This window comes from Gobio gobio (assembly GCF_949357685.1).
Source record: "Gobio gobio genome assembly, chromosome: 6".
NCBI lineage: Eukaryota > Metazoa > Chordata > Actinopteri > Cypriniformes > Gobionidae > Gobio > Gobio gobio.
In genome coordinates this window covers 6,723,281-6,739,939 of record NC_137102.1, presented here as the reverse complement: position 1 = coordinate 6,739,939, position 16,659 = coordinate 6,723,281, and the positions used below count along the sequence as shown (strand labels likewise).

General features: G+C 39.5%; 1 long non-coding RNA gene across 1 annotated transcript in view; it reads left to right on the top strand.

Annotated features, from left to right (window-relative positions):
- The window catches only part of LOC307128069, a 96,336-nt gene that overhangs the window by 77,696 nt on the left and 1,981 nt on the right, over positions 1-16,659 (top strand). The window lies entirely within an intron of this gene.

Genomic DNA, 16,659 nt, shown 5'->3' with positions numbered 1-16,659 from the left:
AGAAAGTTTATGTAACATGCAACTTATGCCCTGGAAGAAAGAGTCTCTCCCCGTCGGTGGCAAGTAATTCTAATCTAATGAAGCGCCTCACATCATCACATGCCGCCACAACATTAGTGGCTAAAAACCCAGGTGATAACGTGAGCTCCACTACCAAAGGAGTAGTATAGTACTGATAATATTTACACAATATTTACACTATAGTAGGCCTACTGATAATATTTACAATAATGTATTGAATTTGATAGGTGTCTCTCACATTGTTCCACAGCAACATTACAATAGTGTACATTAATGTACGATGTTTTATAATAATAATTTATTCTATTTAGTGTCCATTTCATTCATTTAACATATTTAATATTGGGGGCATCCAAGTTATTTGAACATTTGAAAAAAAAAAAAAAGTAACACAGTAGTTACTTTCCCTGGTAATTAGTTACTTTTATAATGATGTAACTCACTTACTAACTCAGTTACTATTTGTAAGAAGGAACGAGTAACTATAACTAATTACTTTTTTTAAGTAACGTGCCCAACACTGGTTATAGATGCGCATTACATGAGAACGTTGATTTATAAGAGCACATTCGCCGTTAAAAGCTGGAAAAACAGCCAAAACTGACTTGGGCGTAAGGGCAGAGCAACTTTAAATATCCTTTCTAGTCTGTATTTCCATCTTGTAATGCCGCTGTTTTTGGGTATTTTTCACCGCAGATTAAGCTGGTGCGAGCCGCTCAATGAGTAACACTGATCTAACCGAATACAGGGGTCTTTTTAGTTTTTTTTAGCTAACTTGACATGTCATTATAAAATGTAATGCACATGGCGTGAGATTCTGCAAGACAACGTAAGATGCAATGTCAAGTCACCTTTATTTATATAGCGCTTTATACTATTGTGATAGACGTGAAAATAACGATTCAATGATGCAAACAGAATTCAATTCTGCTGTAGATCAGCTTTAAAAACACAGTAATATACAGTCATTGAAATCTTCAATTATGAAATGAGTTCAGTTCGGCTGTAAAGCAGCTCTGCAGAAGACAATGATGTTATCATCCAGCCAAGTTGAGTTCTCATCCAGTAGTGTCAGTAATATTGCTGAATATTAAGTGTCCCAATCTAAGCAAGCCAGAGGCGACAGTGACAAGGAACTCGAGTTGGGCCGATGGATGACAGACATCCCGATGTTGAGCCGGCATCGTGAAATAATGAAAAAAATAATGAAGTTATTCCCGATCACAATACAAATTACATTCAAAACAAACACAATTTAAACACTAAAGATTTTATTGTGCAAATAAATTATAGGCTACTAGATGATTTACACAAACTAAACCAATGATATTCAAATGGCAGACCATGGTCCACATCCTGACCCCGGTATGTTTCCATCCGGACCACGAGACTGAACGGTAGCACCATTTTCTTGTTTCTAGTTGAAGTGAGCAGAGCATTAAAACAGCGGTGCGGATCACACCACAAACACTCAGGATCATTTGGTGTAATGATAATTCAGAGCTATATCATCTAGTAGTTGTATCTAAAGCCAAACGCGCTTCATTCAAGCCCTTTCAGCACATTTGCTATTTCTCCAGACGCGCATTAACGGAGATTAACGCTCAAACGCTCCCCCGATGTTTCACTGTAGACGTCGGCTGATGCCAGTTTGGTAGACATTGCCCAACCCTACAAGGAACCCTCGGGTGACAGAATGGTGTGGTGTGATTATGATTCAGGCTGTCAGATTGTGGATTGGTTGCATTCAAAATATTTCATCCAGTTCCTTCTGCCTGAAGATCAGGTTTATCACACCGGTATGGAGACGAAGCTGGCCATAGGGATCTGTGCAGAGTACTTGTCTGATTCTTGTGGTCTTTGCTGAGGATCTGTGCCGATGAGGTCTTCACAAGGGAATTATTTAGTAGTCAAAGGTCTCTGCTGACATTTCAGGACTGTGATAAGGTCATGTCTAGGTGCAGGCAGTGTTCATTTTGGTGACAAATTGATTTTCGTCAAAAATCTTTTTTCACTGACGAAAAAGAGACGATAACTAAATAAAAACGAGACGAAAATGTTAGGGAGGGACGATTAGGGAAGAGATCCAGTCAGAACTGATGTCCTGTGTAATAGATGCGCACATTTGAATTGTATCGTGCTGATCTAACTGCGGGAAAATGCGGCGCTATTGCGCTTCTACAGGCTCACGTGACCTCAGTGCTTCAATGAATAGCGCACATTTATGCCAGGTAATTGTTTATGAACTAATGCTGATGGATAATGACAGTGTTTACAGGGCTCCAGACTAACTTTTTTCACTAGGAGCACAGTGGCCCCCAACTGAAAATTTTAAGGGCACAACCAGAAATTTTAGGGGCGCACACCGTAAATCAACATGCTAACCAAATCTACTAATTTCCACTGTATTACTAATAGGGATCGGTATCGTTAAGGTTTTAATGGTATTACTACTCTTACCGATACTGCTTATCGATCCGGTACTTTAACAGTATTCTTACCGGTTCTTTTTTATTATACTTTATTTATTTATTTTTATTTAAAAAAAAACATAATTAAGAACATAATTAACATAGCTTTATAATCTGAAAAGTAAATTATCTAGAGCAAAAGAAACCGCAAAGTTTGAACAAAAATATAAAACATCTATTTGTAAATGGACCAGTGTGCAGGCATTCGGAAGGTCTGCTAACATTAATATTACAGTAAAGAACAAACCTGCAAAGAAATCTAATAAAGTAATGAAATGTAAAATAACACTGCATAGTTTTCACTGTATAAATTGATAGATTAATGCTTATAAAAGCTAAAGTTATTCATTCAAGAGATGTGAATATTTTCTATTTGCCTTTTGTTCGATTCAAATTAATGGCTCAATCGTCAGCAGGTTTATTAGACGCTGCCCCTTTAAGACCGAATGCAGAACTAAAAATATCATATTCTCCTGTTTCTCCAAACTATTTACACCCATTTAAGATATAAACTGTTAAAATAACTACTCTCCAATCCGGTCATTTTGACACCGGCTATTTGTTGTTTATTTGATGGTTTAGGCTTCGTGTGAATATTAAGTGCAAGTCGGTCCATTTCGCAGCACACACACATAAGCCGCCTTGAAGTTAGAAACCGCGTCTCTTGCGCGGATTATTGTGCATTTAATAGCTCTTTATTATCAAACACATCCCGCAGTTTAGCAACAGTAGAGACTGCAGTTTACAACAATCACTGATTCTGACGTTTAGTTTAGGTTTAAGTAGAAATGACAGCGCAAGGCTGTGAAGGGAAGGATGTCGTGCTCGACTGAACACGGCACTGAACACGGAATAGTTTTACCTCATACCACCTTTATAATTCTTGGAAGCCAAAATCGAAAATAAAATTAGATTAATATCACAGCACATCCCTAAAGTTTAAGCAGACTAAACTTTTGTGTAGTTCTCTTGGCCATCGTCACTCATTAAGCTGACTGTGTTGTGGTGAGCTCGCTTTCTCTCTTCTGGATTGCGAATGGCAAAAATGCATCACGGACAAATGGTTTAATATGATCTCATATAGAAACGGCTGGCAAAGATAGAATTTGCCAGACATAACGTCTATCAATTATAATTAGTAAGTGTATTTTCTTAATTTCTCCAGTACCGACAGCAGGCAAATGTACAGGTCACACTTTCAAATTTTAGTCGCAAAATGCGACCATTTAGTCGCACTCTGGAGCCCTGGTTTATTTTACGATGTTTATATAGTAATATGTTTTAGACGGTTGTAACAATGCATGTTTTATCTCCCTCATCTGAACTTGAATGAGCAACTGCAATATTAAGGCGCAGACATTTCAAAATAAGAGTCCCGATGTATTTCGAGCTTATTTATAATTAAAATTCACGCATTATATATGTATATGTTTTTGGTTACACAATAAACCCTATTTAATTTCATTCCCATTTAATTCATAGTCAGGAGGAAAGACTAAGACCAGTATTTGACACCTATTGTTCAATAAAGTATCAGGGTTATAATAGTTTAATAAAACCATTAAAAAAATATTCAATACTTGAAATTAAATACATTTTAACTGACCAAAAAAAAGTACTTTAAACTTATTTGAAGCTTTAGCTTAACCTGATATACTAAAGATATACTGATGTTTTTAAAAAACTAACAAAAAAAGTGAATTTGAGCTCTCTTTCGTGTATTTTTGTGCTTGAGCGGTCAAAACACAATTATGTCAAAATGCCAGTTTTGACATTTATTCAAGTAACAGTCGGTTATGTAATGCTTAAATGCTCAATGAATGCATTACAATTTAAAACTAAATAAAAATTTGTAGTCAAAATGAGGTGGGTGCAGGTCCACCATCTGATCCGGATACGGCCCAGATCCGGCTGACTACGGTAACCTCGGGATAAGGATGAGACAGACAGACTAATATTAGCGTAGATGCCATTCTTCTTACGATGTAACACGTACATTGATTGTTGTGGGAAGTGTTCCCGTTTCCAGTTTACCTAATTTATGCAGCCTAACAATCCTTTTACTGATTTGAATTATAGAAATAATAATATTAATATGTTGTGTTGTGTATGCCAGTTTAAAGACATGTTAGTCAATAACAGATCAAGAAGCTTGTCCGCATAGATGAACAAAAGACGTACACGAGTAATTAAAAAGTTTGGAATTTTAATGCAGTTTAGATTTTGCTTTATTATTATTATTATTTTAGGGCTGATATTACCAGCAAAGTTTAGGCTGGTATCATTTAAAAATGTTTAACAATCTGGTGTTATAGCTATCTTATGGCATTTTTAAGTTTAATGCAGATTGTAAAGATTTATTGGTTTGTGGAGACATAAATCTATTTTAGTCTGGTTTGTTTTTCCCAGTTAACGAAAATGTTTTCATTAAGTTTCGATTAGTTTTTGTTAAGGAAGTTAAAGGTGCACTATGTAACTTTTCCATCCGGTAGAGGTCGCCTATTCAAAACAAAGGCGTAGTTTGATGACGCCACGTTTGAGGGCAGAATCTTGGGACATGTGGTCTTCACCTCACAGCCGGTGGGAAAGAATCGGGATAGGACTCGGGCAGAAATCATGTTCATGGATGAGATTATTAACGTTACTGTAGCAGAAGCAGAGCAGGAGCGAGTGTTGTGGAGCTGAGGAACCGCTGGAGCGATTGTTAATAAGATGAACGCAACACACACCTCGTGAGCAGCGGGACTTTTATTATGACACAGTCGCCGGCGCCACTTCAGCTTTTCCGCTCATGAGTATGAGGTAACGCAGCTCTGTTGATCATATTAGACACATCTGAGTGTGTTAATGATGTTATGACGTTACTCTGTGTGTTCTCTCAGCGGCTGCTATGACACTTGTTCACACTGCAGTGAGAGTAAAGCGTTTCTGCAAAATAAAACCGGAAACTGAGAGTAACGCAGATATGATGTCATCGACAGGCCATGCCCTCACACGTCCCGGTTCCTCGGTTAAAATAGCAATTTCTCACAGTTTACAAAAAGTTGGAAACATTTGAGATATTGTAAGTACTCAACTGAACAAACTATATAACATTGGCCTAGTGGTTTTTGGATATTTTACTGAAAAAAAATTACATAGTGCACCTTTAAAATACAAATAACCTTATAAACCACATTAACTGACTAATCGACCCTTCCGACCCATCCATAATGTGTTTGTGTGTAGTCTCTAACAGACAGAACAGATCGGTGGATGGCCTGTGCTTCGTTGGAAGATAAAAACACTGCTCCCCACCCAGATAGGAACCTTAATGAGCTGCAGAGATAGGTGAGACACAAGAGTTTTGTACGGATCGGTGTTGGAGTTATCTTGCCAGCAGAAAGCACTTCCCTTTCTGATAGAGCCTGACAGGTCTGTAGTAATCTCAGTCAGACTGAGTCACTGGGCAACAGCCGTGGCTCTTTCCTGAGAAGCCAATCTCAGTGCTCCTTCTGCATAGACAAACCCAAATATCAGCAAACACACTCGCTATCACTCGGCTCATGCAGGAATCTGTTGGGAAATAACGGGCTGATGTTGAGACACAACTAAAACTCCCTGCTCTTTCAAGGCTTAGAGCGTTGTGTTTTTAAGAGTTGGGTGATTTGCATATAAATGGTGTCCTTGTTGAACAAGACGGACCCTCATGCTCTCTCATTCTCACTAAAGTGATGACACTGTCAATATTATAAAGGTATCAATCATTTTAAGAGTTCTTGAACATTTGCTTTGTGTTCCTATTCTGGCATTGAGATCTTGTACACGTTCCACTTCCATTCCCACATAATCACTGTGGTAAACTGTTATTTGTCCTATAAGGGTCATCAGTCATTCTGCCTGCCTGATTTCCTGCCAGTTTTGTTGATGTGCATCTGCTCCATAGATGACAGCGAAGGCCAGATTGAGCTCCGTGGACCTGTCCTCTGCGCAAGCCAAGGACAAACGTCAAGGTCACATTCCTTCTCAGGATTAGACACAGCATCAGCAGTGCAGGGCGATGGGAAGAAGCAGTGTACAGTTTTATAAATCAGCACTGGAACGAACTGGGCATTGAATCAGAATCAACATTTGATTGTTGTTCCAACCAGTATTATTCTCGGTCACACTTTAGACTCGGGTCTAATTCTCACTATTAACTTTTGCTTCAATAAACTCCTAGTAAAGGTAGTCAAGTTTAGCTATCGGGTAGGATTAAGGGATGTAGAATATGCTCATGCAGAATTAATATGTGCTTTATAAGTACTAATAAATAGTTAATATCCTAGTAATATGCATGCTAATAAGCAACTACAGTGTTTGCATAATTATTAGGCAGTTTGGTTTTCTGATCAAAGTTTTTTCTAGGCACATTTTTACCAATTCCAAACCACATTAATCTTAATAACTACTATTAATTTTGTATTTAATGATTTATAAGTGATATATAATTGTTCATGAAGGCTGGAAATGAAAAACTCGTAAACTTGTATTCTGGTATAATTATTAGGCATGCTTTCTTTTACAGATAAAATTTAACTCTAAAAAAGTCAAAAAATATGAAATGCCCATGAGGAGGATGCAATGCTAATGCACAAGGCTTGACATTAACTTTGTTCCTCACCAGCCACTCAGCATTTTCACTGGCCACAATTTTGATGTTTGGAAATTACATTTTATATGATTGAAGTTGACTTTGACATGCTTAAATTACTTGATTTTAAGGCATTTTACTTTGATTTAGAAGATTTAAAACCCTTAACTTTCAAATGCAGAGTGACCACCCAAATCAAGACTACATTTTATATCAGCAGGTGGGCTATATGAGCTTAGGCTAATATGAGAAATTTATTTTGAGTTATTTTTGTTAGGCTATATAAAAGAACAAAGAAGCAAATTACAAAAACGATCTCAAAAAATATTTTTTTCTGATACAGTAGGTTTATTTAATATGTATACATTTATTTAACATCTGTAGTTGTTTGATTAACATTAAAGGGGTGATGAATTGAGAAATCAACTTTCCTTTGAGCCTTTGATATATAAAAGTTCATTGTGATATAAGAATATCCTGTAAGTTTCAGAGCTGAAAACTTCCTTAGTAGTCAGAGAAAAGCTTTTATTGACACCAGGGCCAGAAAGCGAGAGATCTCAGAATATGTCGACCACTGACGTCATAGAATGCAGAAGAACCGCCTCAAGCCCCGCCCACCGACCCGTGGAGCTAAACTATGCGGAATCGATTGTAAACAAAGACACAGGTCGAGACTGGATTGCAGACATATTGAGATTAAAGCACAATGCCGTGCCTTCTTTATTGGATCCGACAGGAACGGTACAACACACTTATGTGAGTAAAACATGTTTTTTATATATGTGTTAATATTGCATTGTTACAGATCGTTTGATATCTATTGATTACATACCTTAGCACGCGGTCACAGGCTGGAGAAGCTTTTATTGGTTCATTCGTGATCAGACTCGGACTTGTAACGCCAGTGATCGCAAAGCCCAAAGTCCCGGGGCTATGTGCTTTTCAGACGAGCTTGTGTGTGTGTGTGTACGGTTCGCGGTTATATTCACTGATGATCGAGCGAAATGATACAGAAATATCATTCCAATCAATCGCGGGTGGATGAGAGATGAATCATTGTGTTTGCGAGCCCTGGCTGTGGGCTGGGTGATTCATTCCGGTTGCCGTTTGCCACACGCCGTCACTGACAGGGGAGCAGAAGCTCCTTAAATATGCAAATCTTATCCAATCCTAGCCGTGGGCGTTTTCTTCCAAGTCTTCAGTGCGGCACGCCCATCAAAACCGAGCATTTTTCAGAGAGCCTCAAAACCAAGGCAGAAAGTAGCCTATTACTTATTCATTATGATGTTTTTGAATGTAAAATCCACACGAACATCATAAGTTGACCTCAGACAACAGTATAAAAAAATAAAAAAGCCAGTTCATGACACCTTTAATGACAGACAGGTATTTAATTGGGTAATATTCTGACACATATCCAGTTATTTACCCACCTTTTTACGTACACTTAAACCATAGCCGACTGTGTTCATGTGAGATACTCCACACGATGGACATTTTGACATCTGTGTGCGCGTGTATTTGACTATTCAGGTGTAAGGAGAACTGACCGCTCGTGCGGCAGAGAGAGAGAGCGCTTCTGTTGTGTCATTCAGCGCAATTCCACCTACCCCGCCTTCACTAACTGGAAGTTAATCGATAAAGAATTGTAATTTTGTGATACGACGGTCTTGGCATTTCATTTGGCTGTAAGATGAAATTATATTCAACCCGCCAAAGTGGCTAGTGGGAGTGGCTGTCTTACCCGCCACAGCTGAAATCCACCCGCATTTGGCGGGCTGGCGGGTGGTAATGTCAAGCCCTGCTAATGCAATACTATAAATTGCAGTTAAGGCATGACCAGTGGACAGTGAAATGCTCATTGGGTCTGCAGGGTCAGACAAAAACGGGTGGCGAAGAAAAGCAAAAGAAATCAGATTTGAGTGTGAAACCATCAGGAAGACTTTAGTCTCCAGCGCCACCATTTTTCAGAGCTGCAACCTACCTGGAGTCTCCAGAAGTGCAAGGTGTCAGGACCTCAGAGACTTCAGTTAGGTAAAGAATCCTAAAAAATGACCCCCACTAGATAAGAATCACAAGCTGAAGTGTTGTAAAATCTCTACATAACAGACGTCAGGATAGGAGATGGACTAAAAATGAACTCTTAAAACTTACCGGCAGATTCTGGAAGATGAATTCTTCAAACAGTGATGTGAGAGGATGTGATGCTGGTCCTTCAAGAGTCACTCTCAACCTATCTGTCTACAAAGCTTCAAGTTGTAATAATCATTCTAACTCTAACCTATGCAAATAGGTGTGTGAAATAGTCGACACCACGGCTATAATGATAAAGACACAGAGGAATGTCATGGGAATCACTGTCAGAATATATTTTTCTAGCTGATGAATAAAACATTGACAGAAATTCAGAATCAATTAGGGATGCACCGAATCCTACTCCCATCCTCAGTCCATTATCACTGTAAACACAGTAAAGGGTTAGTTCACCCAAAAATGAAAATTGTCATTAATTACTCACCCTCATGTCGTTCGACACCCGTAAGACCTTCGTTCATATTCGGAACACAAATGAAGATATTTTTGTTGAAAGCTGATGGCTGAGAAAGGCTTCAGATAGGCCTCCATTGGCATTCAGTACATTAATACTCCCAAGATCCATAAAAGGCACTTAAAACGTCGTTACAAAGTCCATCTCACCACAGTGACTCAACAATAATTTTACGAAGCGACGACAATAGTTTTTGTGCGCAAAAAAAAAATCTAAATAACACCTTTATCCAACTTGTTCTTGTCTTCCATGTGTGCCTCCACGACGCATGCGCGAGAATATGACGCAGATCCGACTTTCGGACACATGACCCAGAAGCAATTTGTTTACAAGCAGAGGAAGACGCGAGTATCTAAGCTGTTGAATTCTACATTGATCGTGCTTTAGGTCTCGGCGTAGTGCTCAAAATGGGGCTAAAGTGTGCATTCCATGGATTCCCGAACGCCGGCGCTATGTCATATTCTCGCGCATGCGTCGTGGAGGCACACACGGAAGACAAGAACAAGTTGGATAAAGGCGTTATTTTGATTTTTTTTTGCGCACAAAAACTATTGTCGTCGCTTCGTAAAATTATTGTAGAGTCACTGTGGTGAGATGGACTTTGTAACGACGTTTTAAGTGCCTTTTATGGGTCTTGTGAGTGTAAATGTACTGAATACCAATGGAGGCCTGTCTGAAGCCTTTCTCAGCCATCAGATTACAACTAAAATATCTTCATTTGTGTTTCGAAGATGAACGGAGGTCTTACGGGTGTCGAACGACCTGAGGGTGAGTAATTAATGACAGAATTTTCATTTTTGGGTGAACTAACCCTTTAAAGGTGCATCCCTGGAATCAATCACTTTAAACTCAAGTATTTAATGCTGCAGACACCATAACTGCAGTGTGCTGATCATAAGAACATTATATTGAGTTGGTGTGGATGCTATAGCTATCATCATTATAGATATTGTTATAGTTTTCTTTATAGTTATCGTGATGTTCTGCCAAACATCAACTTTTATTTTTCACTGAAGAAAATACGGGGGTTAGAACAACATGAGGGTGGTAAATGACAACACCGTTTTCATGTTTGGATTGACTTTCTCTTTAATTCGCTAGAAGTGCGACCACTTTCACATCAACCGTTACTGTAACGAGCCGCAATGACGCATGCCTGCTTAAGGAGACTAAACATGGAGTCCATCTTTAGTGGAAACCACGTCTTCTCTCACAGTGTCCATTGGAAACAACTGAGAGAGGAAGTCAATATTATGATAGGAGGACGTGTTTGGGTGCCGGGGTTTGGATGTGGTCAGAGCTCTGTTGTTATTTGCTCGCTGTGGGAAATCACTCTTGCGACGGACACGGCTCTAGGAGTTGTGGTTTCTGCTGAATAGAAGCAACTGCGTTTGTGAGATGGAGAGGGTTATGTAATCCCTGATAAATTAAATTCCTGTTTAGTTGGAATGCTGAGAAGGTCTAGTACTTTCCTTGACAGTCACAATGTCCTTGCTTGTCTGAAAGAATGTAAAAGAAAAAAAAAAAAGGCCATAAGCCACAAAATAGTTAACATTTATGAAGTGCTTGTCAGCACATACAGACTTTGGAAAAACTGAAAAGGCAGAAAAAACAGAGTAAAAGAAAGAGAAGCACATGGTGGGAGAAAAAAAGGGAGTAGAAAGAAAGAAATTTTTGGATCTCACCTCCCTCGCTAACTCGTTCCTGTCACAGCTTTCCACCCATTGTGGATCGTTGTTATGGGAACAACCAAAAATCGCTTATGGAAGCGATAACAACGGCGTGTGTGGTTGTGAATTATGTGAATTTTAATGATGTAAGACGATCTATTGCGCACCATGAACATTTGAGGGATTTTTATGCAGCCTGATATATTTTCCAGCTCAAAATCTTAGTTGATTTGGCTGAAGTTGAAGGCCTTAATTCAATAATAAAGATAAATGACTGCGGCGTCTGAGATGTAGTGATCCATAACCTATATAGGCTACAGTTTTAAGCTGCTGAATCCATGTGAATCCCCCTATCTGACGTAATTCAGCTGTGAGCACGAGTCTAACAGGCGCTGAAGCTGAGATTTTCAAGTCTTCTGTAGGGAAATCTCTCGCTTACTGTGAAACTTGAGCAACAGTGTCTGCGCTACAGCTGTGCCGGGATGTACTATAAAATATTCTGTGGTGGTGGAGCATTTCAGGTCAGCGCTGCGATTAGCACACAAAGGTGGAGTAATGTCTCAAGGCCGAAATGAAAATAAACAGATGATCAGGATCAGTTGCTGTATCTTTTTTTTTTTTTAAATACAGACTCTGCTAACCAGACGCTGCGGTCGATTGGACTTTCTGTACATTCTGTCAAATGAAAGAGTGTAGTTCTAGGAAAAATCCCTCTAGGAACAACCTTAAATACGGAGCGCGCTCTCCTCTGCAGGAGAATGTTACTTCTTAGTTGTTGTTCTTTCCACTTTTCTTTCTGCTGCTTCTCCTCTCCTTTAAATGCAGGAGAACAGACTGTATTGCAGATGAGGACCGTACTTGTGGAATTGTTAAATTGGCTGCATTCTGACTTATTTACACTGTTAAAGAGTTGATTCTCAGGCTAAATATGGCCAACATTTAAAAAAAAACGAGGTTGGACGTATGACGGAGTATTTCTGTGCCAAATACACTCCTTCAGGATTCGAACAAGTTTTGGAAAGTTTATTTTCGAGTATGGCCCTGTATGACGTCATAAAGAGAGGAATTCCTTGTATGGGCACTTCTCCCGGATGAGCGCGCACACACACACACACATCAACTAGAGTGAGAGCAAGAGTGCGTCCATCAACAGGAGCCGTCGGCAGCGCTGTCATTTTGTTTCTAGACCACGAAATCAACAGTGTCACTAAAGAAGTGTGTTTCTGGTCTGAGGGAAAGATCACCTTGTTCAGCTTCCCAAATAACCCAGTGTTAAGGGAACAGTGGATGCAGTTTGTTTTTCCGGAGTTCTGCAAGTGTGTGTGTTTGTTCCCGGTCACGAGTCGAAATCGCATGCGGTGAGTGAAACAAATGTGTGTGTTTTGTTGGCAATCGGCGTGTAAGTGCATATAATGTGAACAACACGAACGTATAGGGAATCGAAAGTTATCCAGGGATAATGCCATTGTGTGTGTGTGTGTGTGCGCTCGTGACTCTTAGCTCCGCCCACTGGCCGCCTGCACGAGCTCGGCTATTTCAAAAAGAATCTGTCTTTTATAAATAAGATAAAACTAAAGACTCTTGGGAGATATGAAGGATGCAATACGACTCAATAGATACTCAAGATTAACATGAGACTGGCAGAAACTGTGTGTGTTATGCCCACTTTAAACGTCTGTTCAGAAGCTTTGTTGCAATTGCAAAGCTGTTTGGGCACAGATGTCAGAATGATGTCATTAAACGGTCTAAATCTGTAGTATTCATGTTTTTGAGCGTCTGTTAGAATTCCTTCATTAGTTGTGTTGGGCCCTTTTGTGATGTTGGTAAACAAGCAGAGAGCGTCTCAATAAAGCGTATTGTAATGGTTGAGATAATTCCCTCTGCTGGCTTTAGGCCAGTGAACTCAATCTTCTTAATTGAATTTCTCTCATCTGCTAAATTAATGAAAAAAATCAGCTTCACACAACCCTGAATGTTTCCATCTCACAGTCCCTTTTTCCATATTGTCAAGCATGTACTGTAAATATATGCAACATTACAATTTACAGATTAAAAACTCATTTGCACCTGCCTTTACCCTAATTTGGATTATATGTATGCACTTCCTTTAAAGCTGTCTGATATTTTGTTCTGCTGTTTGACAGTAATCACATAAAGTGCGGCTGGTCATCCATCATTGCTAAATTACCAGTCCCTCCAGAAAAACGCGATTATGCGATCGCGTGATTTAACGCATAATCAGCCAAAGTCCGCATATTCATGCGGGGGCCGCATTTTTTCAAATACGCCGCACTTTCGCCGCATAAATTGCCTATTTCCGCGTGCAAAATATGCGGGGCTATCATGATTTCATAATCCCCGCATTTTCGTTGCAAAAAAAGTCATATATATTAGCAGAAAGTTGAAAAATGTTCGTTTACTTCACACAAGAGCCGCCATTTCCGCCTATTGCCATGGGAACGTTTTGAAGTGACGTGATTACCCGACGCGAACGTCATCGAAAAGCTTCAAACCCCGTGGAGAAACCATAGATACCGGTGAAACCATGATGAAGCACAAACTCCCATTGGCCAACAAAAATAACAGCAAAAGAGCAAAGCAGTTTCCCTGTGTGCTGACTGATTTCAAAACACAGCTTTGAAGCGTTATGAATCAATGAGTCGATTCAGCGGTTTGAAGCGTTATGAATCAATGAGTTGATTCAGCGGTTTGAAGCGTTATGAATCAATGAGTCGATTCAGCGGGTTGGATCGCCAAAGTCACGTATTTCAGCAGTTTGACACGCGATCCGAATCATGAATCGACTCGATGATTCATAGCATCATGATGCTGTGTTTTGAAATCAGTCATCACTATATAAGTCGTTATTTAGTTTTTTTTTGTTGCACACAATAACTATTATCGTCGCTTCATAAAGTTATCAAACCGCAGTTTTTGCAAGTTCCCGCAATTTTATCGCATAAAATTGCATAAATATCCCGCATTTTTCATCGCATTTTTTAAGAAAACGTGCCGCATAATCAAGGACTTTTGCCCGCAACAATCACAAAAAAAAGCCGCATTTTTCTGGAAGGACTGAATAATTACATGATTCAGTATTAGGGAATACAGGCTTCTTTTTTTTTTTTACTCAATCATGTTTACAGGTCACATTGTACTTTCAGGTTACACACACACACACACACACACACACACACACACACACACACACGGTTACTTATTTTCTAGACTCCAGTCTGCGTATCAGTTGCTCAGCCCTGCCAGTGAGGAATACGGTGAAGAGGCCGCCCTGTGCGATAAGAGCTGGACGACCCGACCTGTAGAGGACTGGACTGAACTTGAACCGCGGTTAGGCAGAATGTGGCAGGGAACACAGGCTATTACCTGGGAACACCGTCGTGCTGAAGTCATGCTGGCATCAACAGATCACAGCGGTGATGTCACTCCAGATGTTAAATGGGTCATGAGCGCCTGAATGCTCTCAAAAAAACAATACACAGTATCCATGTGAATTATTGGTAAGATATAATGGAGGTAAAAGGAACACTCCACTATTTTTGAAAATAGGCTCATTTTCCAAGTCCCCTAGAGTTAAAAAGTTGAGTTTTACCGTTTTCGAATCCATTCAGCCGATCTCTGGGTCTGGCGGTAGCACTTTTAGCAAAGCTTAGCATAGATCATTGAATCTGATTAGACCGTTAGCATCTCCAAAAATGACCAAAGAGTTTTGATATTTTTCGTATTTAAAACTTGACCCTTCTGTAGTTACATCGTGTACTAACGCCCGTTTCACACATACTCCGTCTGCGGTGCGTATGCGGTGCAGGAGCAGCACGCGCTGTTGTGCTTTCATATATGCTGCGTTTGCAGCGCGCAACTGATCCGCGGTTGTATACCACAAACACAGCATTTATTCATTATTATTTTTTATTTCAAATCCAAAAGTTGTTACTGAACATGGCTTGTCAGAATTGCAATTCTCTTTGTTTACACTTTCATAGATGTCACGTTTTAACGTAGTACATTTAAACAACGTTTTATTCAATTCATTACTTTATATTTATATAGCCTATATAACTTTATATAGCCTATACTTTAGCTCACACAAGTGGAAAAACATTGAAATATAACTTATAGCCTATAAACATTTTAAATTAGAAACTTACAATAGAATCAGCCGACTCTCGTCTTTTCTTTCGTTTTTAAACCCTTTTAAAAGCAGGTCATAAAGACCTTTGTTTTTCCACCTCCAGGAACGTATGTGCTCTCCATTATTTCAATTTTTTTAACCTAAATGCCAGGTAAGGTGTCGTTTCCTTGCTTTACCCGAGAAAAAAAGCCATTTGTTGACTTTGAAACAGAGTATATTTTAAATTACATACATCTGTGGTAAAATTACTAGATTTTCGTGTCAGTACATGTTTATTTTAAAGCGAACAATGTGCTGTCACTTTAATTCCGCAGTGCAGCACAGCAAAAAATAGACTCGGTACGGAAACGATCGCCGGACTGCTGCAGACGCACCGCACCTGGAACGGACTGACGGACAGCATCCGCGCGCAGTGTGAAAGCTGTAATCCGTTAACATGGGTACGGAAAAAAATACGCACCGCATACGCACTGCAAACGGAGTATGTGTGAAACGGGCGTAAGGGTGCGTTCACACTTGTAGTTTGGTTCGTTTGGACCAAAAAACAAAAACAAAACATATAGTGCTGGTCCGCTTAGCGTTCACACTGGCATTTTTAACAGCGAACCTAAAGTTACCGAACCAAAGGCATAGGGATACGGTCACAACCTGATTGGTCGGCTTTTATGGCGTATTTTTTGCGACGGAGCTGCTTACAGAACATTCAAAATAATGCTGTGTGCTGGATTAAACGCCGTCATTTTATGCGTGTACATATGGTTTTATTTTTACCATCTGAGAACTCACAAAGAGCTCATAAAATGTTCAAAACATTCAAAACAGCAGCAGGATTTCCTCCGTTGTGCAGAAACGCAGATCTGCATATATCGATGAGGCACTTTACCTCCTCGCTGCTCCACGTTTGCCCTCTACTCATTTTGGATACACCGATATTTCCGCATCGTCAAATCTTGTAGCGGCATCTTGTGACATCACGTCCTGTTTTGGTTCGTTTACATGTCTTTGGTCCGTGTTGCGTTCATATATCAAATTTTTTTTTAAATGAAAATGTTTGTTTAAGCACAGTATGCACCGTTTAACCCCAGAGTGACCTCATTGTATTATAATATTAACATGCATATTAATCTGTGATTATGTAAGGATGATAATGCCCTTGTGTTTTAATGATTAGGTGAATGTATATATTT